Genomic DNA, 10,313 nt, shown 5'->3' with positions numbered 1-10,313 from the left:
GCAGCGGTGGCCGGGAGCGGCCACTGCACTCCAGTCTGGGTGACAGAGTGAGACTCCAACAAGAAAGAAAGGAAGGAAGGAAGGAAGGAAGGAAGGAAGGAAGGAAGGAAGGAAGGAAGGGAAGGAAGGAGGAAAGGAAGAAAGGAAGGAAGGAGGAAAGGAGGAAAGTAGGAAGGAAGGAAGGCAGGAAGGAAGAAGGGGGGAAAAAGGAAGAAAGATGGAGGGAGGAAGGAAGAAGGGAGAGAGGAAGGGAGGGAGGTGGAAGGAGTAAATTTTTTAAATGAAAACAAAGGGGGCCAGGATGCATAAAGCACATCCTTACAATCCCAAAGTAAGAAGGTCAGGTATTGAATAGGGGCCTGGATTGGGCCGGAACCTGATTGGACTGGAAGGAGCATGTGAGGTTACTGGAGAAGATGAGCAAAGGATGAAAACCTTCCGGCCCTCTCAGAGTGAAGACTTAAGCGGGGCAGGAAATAAAACTGCAGCACAGTTGTCCTCAGCTTCCCTTTCGGTGTTCTTATTCCTAAAGGCCTCTCTTCTCCATCAGGCTTCCCTGAGATTTCTGCCACCACCCAAGTTCATTGGCCTGACCCAACACACTCTTCTGAAGATTCTTTCTCCCTCCAGGCAACTAAAATCCCCATAAATATTAATCCCTGAATACTATGTATTTCTCTTAGGTTTGAATTTAATGAACTGACTAAAGTGATATTGTTAGAAGCAAAACAAAGAGTGTTGCTATTTTAAAAGTGAAGCATTAATTGAAATGCTCTGGAGTACGGAAGGAGGAGGGAGAAGGAAGAAAGGAAGGAAAGAGGAAGGGAAGAAGGAAGAGAGGGAGTTCACCCCAGGTTCAAATCTCTTTCCTGGTTTATGCCTCCTCCATACCCAAGGTCTAGTTTAGAATAACGATTCCCTATTTTGCCCCACTCTCCCCGCCCCCTGGGGGGGAGGCAATGTCTGCAGACATTTTTGATTGTCACAACTGGGGTGGAAAAGAAGCTCCTGGCATCTATGGGTAGAGGCCAGGGATACTGCTGAGCATCTTAGAGTGCATAGAACAGTCCCCGCAACAGAGAATTACCCAGCACAAAGTGTGACTAGAGCTGATTGAGAGATCCAGAGTTGAGTTTTATTTATTTATTTGTCTATATTTTTTTTTAGTTAGGGTCTTACTCTGTTACCCAGACTAGAGTGCAGGGGCATGATCACGACTCACCACAGCCTTGACCTTCTGGGCTTAGGTGATCCTTCTGCCTCAGTCTCCCCAGTAGCCAGGACTATAGGTGTATACCACCACACCAGGCTAATTTTTAAAATTTTTATGTAAAGATGAGGTCTCGGTAAGTTGCCCACGCTCTTCTCCAACTCCTGGGCTCAAGCCTCCTGCCTCGGCCTCCCGAAGTGCTGGGATTACACACTGAGTCAACATGCCCAGCCAAGAATCCAATTTATTAGAACAGCGTTATCACTCCGTCCCATACGCCTCTTCCTCTTTTGCATGAGGAGCCCTAAGCCTCAATCTTTTGTCGCAATGAGTCACAACCTTGAACACAAGGTGATCCTCTGCTTCTGGGGGAGCCCAGGAACTGGGGTGCAGGCCGAATTCCACCTCAGCCTGCAGTGATTCCCTTCTCAGCTCCATCACGTTCTTAGCAACAAGACAAGAGAACCAAGACCTGCTGAACGCTACCAAAATGACGAAGAAAAATATTTCATTATCCTTGCCATTATGTGTGCTTCTTCAATAACCAAATAAAAGTTGGTCTGTACAAAAACACAGAAAAACACTTCTGCTTTTTAGATTACGTGCTTTTCATTGTTGTTGGTTCTGCCTTTCATGATACAATATTCTCTTAAAGAAAGATAATGCATTATGGTTACTTCTCATTTTTTGGCCTCTTGTGTTAGTAATCACAAGATTAGTGAGGAAGGAGAAATGGTCTGGACATATTTTTTGGCAGTTCTAAATATATTAAAATGAATACTCTTAAGATCTAATTTATTTTTTAAAAACTTCATTTATCAGTTTTAAAAATAAAACACAGAGGTTTTGCCCAAACCTAAGAGTAATGTCTGTTCAGTGGACAAAATTTTCTCTAGCTGGCTCCACTGTAGACTGCACCTTAAATATTGTGGGAAAATACTTAACACTGTACCGTTAAAAACACATTTACATAGCCATCAGTTAAGCAGTTCTTAGATTTTTTTTTTTTTAATCAAGCAATGTGGATTACATTAGTGACAGAAGCCATTTGCATAAACCAGATTTGGATGAATGAAATGATATATAATTACTCATAAGTGGACCCTGAACACTTACCATAATACTGTAAGAAAGGGATTGGCAGTAGCAGGATACTGACAGGGAAGGGAGGGGGGACACCACATCAATAAGGGTACCTGACTGATCTCAAACCAGATGAAATGGGAACCAAAGGGAGGCCCAAACTTTATCTGTACAATGCTCACTTGTATACCTAATCCTGAATTGTACCCCACATCTTTAAAATTTAAAAAAAATCTTTAATTAAAAATGAAAAAAAGAAATGATATACAAAAGGAAAAATAACAGGTAATATGACTAAGTAAAGCTAAGATAACTAAACTCAGAATAAAAATGTCAGCCTCAAGAATTTTCCTACTGGGTAATGAATAATGTTAAAAAATCAAAATAGAGAAAGATGTTTATAATTGTATTACCCACTTAATATGTTAAATTCAAAACTATATAAATTATATGTTAAAATATATTTTATTGAAATATATATTCTTATAGAATTATGCTAGCACAGATCTGTATAGAGGCTCGCCTCTTTCATGAGATAAAATTTAACATAGTGCCAGGTGCGGGGCTCACATTGGTAATTCCAGCACTTTGGGAGGTGGAGACAAGAGGATTGCCTGAGCCCAGGGCGTACGAGATCAACATGGCGAGACCTCATCTCTACAATAAACCAAAAAATAAGCCAGGTGTGGTGGCGCACACCTGAGGTTCCAGCTCCTTAGAAAGCTGAGGCCAGAGGATCACCTGAGCCCAGCAAGTTGAAGCTCGGTGGCTGTGAGCGTGCCACTGCCCTCCAGCCTGGGCAACAGAGTGAGACTCCGACTCCTCCCAAAATTTTAAAAACAATGTTAACCTTTTTTTCCCTTTTTTTTTTTTTTGAGTTGGAGTCTCACTCTGTCACCCAGACTGGAGTGCAGTGGCCGCTCCTGGCCACCGCAGCCTCGACCTGCTGGGCTCCGGCGATCCCTCCGCCTCGGCCTTCCAAGTAGCTGGAACTACAGGCGCACGCTACCACACCCGGCTAATTTTTAAATTATTTTTTATTGTAGAGACGAGGTCTTGCCAAGTTGCCCGTGTGGAAACCCACCCATCAGCTCTGGCAATCCACTCGTCACGGCCTCCCAAAGTGCTGGAATTACAGGCTGAACCACCGATTAATGTTAATCTTTAAGGAGAATACTTAAAATATTATATTAATATTAATATGTATAATATTAAATAGCATTAAAGTATTCTGAGTTCATAAATAACCAGATTTTGAAAATTTCATAAATGGTCAGATAACATATAAAACATTAAAACTCTTACTCAAGCTATAAAATTATTCATTTCATAAATAGGTCCATAGCAATCAAATTAAAAACAAAACAAAACAATGAAGTATCTTCAAATGAACTAGTCTGCTACCTCTATAAATTTGTAATTTTCCGGGTTTAAAAAGTATGTTGCTAGCCAGGCTCAGTGGCTCAGTCTATAATCCCATGCCTTGGGAGGCTGAGGTGAGTGGATTGCCTGAGCCCATGGGTTCGAGACCTGCCTGGGCAACTTGGCGAGACCTCATCTCTACAATAAATCAAAAATTAGCCGGGTGTGGTGCTTGCACCTGTAGTTTCAGCTACTTGGAAGGCTGAGGCGGAAGGATTGCCGGAGCCCAGCAGGTCGAGGCTGCGGTGGCCAGGAGCGGCCACTGCACTCCAGTCTGGGCGACAGAGTGAGACTCCAACTCACCAAAAAAAAAAAAAAAAAGTATGTTGCTAACTTCATGAGATAGTCTACACAAAATGATCACTAAAATTCGTCTTGCAAACTGCCGTTTAGTAATCACAACTCCAAGCCGGGTGTGGTGGCTCACATCTGTAATCCCAGCACTTTGGGAGGCTGAGGCAAGAGGATTGCTTGAGTCCAGGAGTTCAAGACTAGTCTAGGCAACATAGTTGAGACCTTGTATCTAAAACAAAACAAAACAAAAGAAACTGGGTGTGGTGGTGCACCTCTAGTCCCAGCTACTCAGGAGGCTGAGGTGGAAGGAGCACCTGAGGCCAGGAGGTCAAGGCTGCAGTGAGCCGTGATTGTGCCATTGCACTCCAGTGTGGGCAACAGAGTAAGACCCCAACCTAGAATAAAATAAAATAATAAATGTAATTTTTAAAAAATCACAACTCCACCCTTCAATTCATATGGTTCTACAATAATCACTATTATTGTTACCTCTTACATCTTGTTAGTCAACATTTCTTTCTCTGAGATGGTTGCCTTCTTTCAATAAGCATTGGTGGCATGAGAACCAGAACTTTTGTATAAAATAACTGTTAGCTTAGCAGACTTAAAATGTCAGCTTAATTCCCAAGTGTTCTGTTTTAGCAAATCTCAAGAAGGAAGTTGAAAATGATGCACAAACTTAAATAAATAAAACAACACCAGTCTTATTACACAGTTCCACATGCAACAAAACAATTATGGATTACTTAAATTTTATGGAATCCATTTTTATTTACAATATCCACATATCTTTCAAAGAAAAGGCTCAAAGTTCAATAAATGTATCTATTCTATTGCCAGCCAGATAGACCCCTTATATTATAACTGATAATGCAGGTAGATGTGCTTTTTCCATATTTTACTATTATTTACCATATGCTATTCTCACAGACGAAGATGAAAACAAAAAGCAGAAAGTTGTTGCTCTTTTTGCCTGCCTTCCTTTTAACCATCAGTCATTACACTGCAGCTAATAGTAGCATGTGCTCAATAAATGTTTGTTGAATAATCAAGGAATCAATTGCAGCTATGTTGACCAACTTTCACTGCAACCATATTCTTAGCAATTAAGGTCAATCTCACGTCTTTTGGGTATACCTGTATTCCCAATATATCTATCATCTCTCATGTGTTTGTTTTTTTTTAATTGTGCTGCCTCTGAAATTTTTCACAATTTCCACAAATAAACACATTTTCAATCTTACAATCTGACAATCTTAGCCTCACAGAATTGTGCAAGATAATTCATTTTAAGAAGAGTAAGTCCATCGGACAAGCAAGAATACAAATGTCTGTCCTTTCCAATTTACCAGTTCATTGCTCACAATTTCACTAGTCTTGTTTTTCCTGCCTACCTATACTATTTAGTCATTTCTGCTTCTCAAGATAAATCATTTCATTAATAAAGGCTTCGAAATTCTTCTCCCATTACTCTTTCATTCTTTAATGTAAACTAGTTTAGTTTTAATCATTATTAACCAGGATTAGAATGAACTATTGGATAGCTACAGTGGTTCATGCCTAAAATCCCAGCACTTTGGGAGGCTGAAGCAGGAGGATCGCTTCAGTCCATAAGTTTGAGAGAAGCCTGGACAACATAGCGAAGCCCCATATCTAAAAAAAAAAAACAAAAGATAAAAGCATTTAAAAAAATAAACTAGCAAAAATTCTGATTGTGTTAACCATGGTAAATAGCTTCATATTACAGTACTCTTTTGAAATATATTATTTCAAAATAAATATAACTCTAAACAGCTTAACCAAATCAAGTAGTAGTGGTCTAAACTAACAAGAGTAGAAATAACCATAAAACGAAAGCCAAAATAAACATATTATACCAAAGTCACAGTTTCATAACATTATCACAAATAGCCTTTTGATTATGGAGCCTCCTAAAACTGTCATAGATCTCAAACTATCAGCCATAAGTGTAACTTTTGAAAGTAAACCTTAGACTCAGAACAGGAATGTTTCTTTACCAGATGGGCATACAAAACTTAAAAAGAAAAACTTTTGTTGATTTTGGAGTTGGAATGGAAGACACAGTTCCAAAGACTAGCTTAATAAATCTATCATGGGTAGGGGAGACAAAAAGCTATCATTTTCCATTCAACACTTTTCAGCTTCTATTACAATCGTTTCAGACCTATGTAACACATTCTGTATTCCATTCATCCAGAAAATAGTTATTAAGCATCTACAGAGAGCCACAGACTGTTATGAAATGAAAATACAGTAACAGCAACAATAGGGATGAACAAAAAACATTTTCACCAAAAATATGTATTATGATTATTAGGGTAAAAGCAAGAAAATAACTCAAGTCCAGAAAATATTGAAAACGGAGATTTGAGTAAGGTCCCTTCTGCCCTCCCCAATATGATCAGATTATTCTTAACATCTAAATAGTAATTATTACTCCCTCAGCCTATAAACTGGTAATAAACTCTCTGAATTGTAAAGGAGAAATCTGAAATAAGCAACTGTGTTATTTGTAATTAGATCTCTCCTACTGTTTCTTTAAGTCCCCCAAACCACCTTTAAAACCCATATCTGACGGAGTGCAGAGGCTCACATCTGTAATCCTAGCATTTTGGAAGGCTGAAGTGGGAGGATTGCTTGAGCCCAGGAGTTCGAGGCCAGCATGGGCTAAATATAGGGAGGCCTCACTTTTCAAACAAAACAAAACAGATATTTATAACAGAATTCTGGAAACTTCTCTGGGAATTAAGATGCACAGCAAAACAAGATGCAAGGCACACAGTTTTACAGTATGGATTTTCCCAGAATGGATAATAGATTCACATAAGGCTGAATTACCTAACACCTGGAAGTCTGGCAAAGAAACTGACCTGAAGCATACCATGACCTGAAAATTTAAATTATCTAATACAATTTAAATCTTTGCTTGGAAGTATAAAATGTTCAAATCTTTGTCTTTCCATCCTGAAGTAAAAAGAAGACATTTACTTTAAAGTGACCCCTTTTGTTAATATTATTTTCAAAAAAAATTTGTTTTGGGGGGTGAGCATAGAGGAATGTTGAGTCTGATCACTCAGGCTATGCCCGTATTCTATTCATTTCCTCATTTAAAGTCAACTTTTGCCCGGGCACAGTGGCTCACGCCTATAATCCCAGCACTTTGGGAGACTGAGACCAGAAGACTACCTGTGCCCAGGGTTTCAAGACCAGCCTGGGCAAATTGGCGAGACCACATCACTAAAATAAACCAAAAATTAGTTGGGTGTGGTGGAGCACACCTATAGTTCCAGCTACTTGGAAGGCTGAGGCAGAAGGCTCGTCTGAACCTAGCAGGTCAAGGCTGTGGGGGCTGTGAGTTTGCCACGGCACTCCAGCCTGGGTGACAGAGGGAGTGAGACTCCAACCCCCCAAAATAAGTAAAGTCAACTTTTTTTGGGGGGGTCTCATTCTCACCCAGGCTGAAGTGCAGAGACACAGTCATGACTCACCACAGCCTCGACCTTCTGGGCTCAGGCAAGCCTCCTGCCTCAGCCCCCTGGGTAGCTGGGACTGCAGGCATGCACCACCACACTTGGCTAATTTTTTTTTTTTTTTATAGAGACAAAGTCTAACTATATTGCCCAGGTTTAAAGTCAACTTCTGAATTAACACTGAAAACCACAGCCAAAATATTCACACAGTAATGTGAAAATGATTAAAAAAAAAAAATATATATATATATATCTATCTCCTTGTAGCTGTAGATTTCAACAGACATTCTGTGGTAGGCAGCACTTTAAAATGTGTGACATGGATCTTAAGTCTGTCTCTAAATATTTAGGTGTCTTTCAATATAGGACTCATTTGGAGTTTGGACTAGCTTATTGGTTCTCAAAGCGTGATACATAGAACAAAAATCTCACAACCTCACAATCACCCGGAAACTTGTTAGACATAAAAATGATGAGACCATACCCCCAGGTCCACTGAATAAAAAACTGGAGGAAAAGCCCAGCAATATGTGGTCTAACCTCTAGATGATTTTGATATGTGGTCAAATTTGAGAACTCCAAATTAGATAATCCCAATAGCCTTCTCATATCTTTAAAATCATAATGCCATTCGATCAATCATCTTGTCTAGAAGTAGCACCATGTTCAATTAAAGTATTCCTAGGCCGGGCTCGGTGGCTCAGCCTGTAATCACAGCACTTTGGGAGGTTGAGGCGAATGGATTGCCTGAGCCCGTGGGTTCAAGACCCACCCGAGCAACTTGGTGAAACCTCGTTTCAACAATAAATCAAAAACTAGCCCGGCGTGGTAGCGCACGCCTGTAGTTCCGGCTACTCGGAAGGCTGAGGCAGAAGGATTGCCGGAGTCCAGTAGGTTGAGGCTGCAGTGGCCAGGAGCGGCCACTGCACTCCAGTCTGGGTGACAGAGTGAGACTCCAACTCAAAAAAAAAAAAGCATTCCTAGTAGTATGAATAAAATGCTATAATCAGGAAGACCACATTCTATTAGTGGTATTTCAAATGTACTACATTCTCACAAATATATATTAGCTTTTCCCAATTAAGCACACATTGTGACAAATGTTTGATATCATTTGAATAATGGGTCATCTCCAAATTAAATCTTGGTTCCCTTCATGCTTATAATGTAGGAACTTACTGTGGTTATTGTGAAAAATCAATCTATGATTTAATGACAGTTAAGGTGCAGGCATTTTTCATCTGTCTCTCAAGACCAGTTGCTCCATACAGCTTTCTCTTTTCTAGCCCCTTGTGAGAAATACTATAATAAAACTAAAAAGGGGGTGAAAACAAAACTACCTGATCAGTTCAAACAGATGAGACACTTTAGGATTTCCACCTACAGGAAATATTGACTAACCAGGATGTCTGAAATCTCATACACTTCAAAGAATTCTAACCCCAATAGATCTGGTCCCAGAACGTGATTCAATAAAGTCTATTACAACAGTTAACACGATGGAAATTGTTTTACCTAAGAACCATAACTCCCAAAGACAAAGTGTTAGAGTTAAGATGATACCTTTAATTTTCCTGAGGTTACTACAAAAGGATAAAAATAATCCTTTCGACATGACAGAAAACTGGATGACGGTCAGAGACCAAAAGGAAAAGCTGCTAAAAACAAAATAAAACAAAAACAGCAGGGGTCAAGTTTAGAAGTCAGCTTTTGCTTTGCTTCCCAAGATAAAGACTCCTCTCCCACCCAACTTGTTTTGACAGGTGACTGCCTTACAACAAACTCCTCCCTCTCTGACTCAGTTCCTTTAACTCAACTTCTTCACAGCCTAACTTTTTCACTGAACAAATGTTCTTATCTCTGCATACCCTTATCCTAGAAGCCACATACAATGACATATTCTTTTTTCTTCTTCTTTTTTGAGTCAGGGTCTTACTCTGTGGCCCAGGCTGGAGTGCAGTGGCATAAACATGGCTCACCACACCCTTGACCTCCTGGGCTCAGGTGATCCTTCTGCCTCAGACTCCCAAGTAATAAACTGGCATATTCTTAGAAACATTTTTAGGGAGGAAAAAATAGGAACATATTTATTTTTATCAGTAAAATAATGGATAATATTTTTTAAAATTCAGAACTATTTTCTTGCTTTAGGCACACACAAAACTGCTTTCATTGAGAATCCCAAAAGCATTTATTTTACAGTACTCAGTAAAAACATATTAAAATCTTCTGCTCTGCCATCCTAGACCTATAAAGAACTTAGTCATTCAAGTGACTAAATTCTGTGTGAAGGTGATTAATGCACCCAGCAGCCTATTTCATTTCCAATTTTCCACTTTCAAATATTTCCTATCAGTATATACATTTCTTACATTAGTTAGATACTTGGCAGCATTCTATGTGAAGTCTTCCAAAAAAATAAAAATTAAATTAAATAAATAAGAGCAAAAGCAAGAGACAGTCAAATCCCAAGTGCCTTTTAAAAAAAGCCCCTCCACAGTACTTGACACATCTTCAGAATTTCCAACACTTTACATCTATTTAAGCAACAAATTTGCTCAAATATAAGAATGAATCTTTTCAAAAGGCATACATTGGAGTAGTTTATCTTAATTTCTACATCAGAATATTTACTATGGCCTCCCAATTGTATTTTGATATTAAACTTGAGATCAGAGTGGGAAAAAAAATGGCAGTAGCGTCATCACAGGCAAAATTCTCTATTCCTCCTCCACCCGGAATACTGAGATGCCTCCTGGGCAGAGAGTACCCATTTTAAGGCAAGATATGTTATTACAGCTTTAAAGAAACCT

Source organism: Carlito syrichta, unplaced genomic scaffold, assembly GCF_000164805.1.
Source record: "Carlito syrichta isolate Samal-C Ts95f unplaced genomic scaffold, Tarsius_syrichta-2.0.1 Scaffold301541, whole genome shotgun sequence".
Classification (NCBI taxonomy): Eukaryota; Metazoa; Chordata; class Mammalia; order Primates; family Tarsiidae; genus Carlito; species Carlito syrichta.
Note: the sequence above shows the minus strand (reverse complement) of the source record.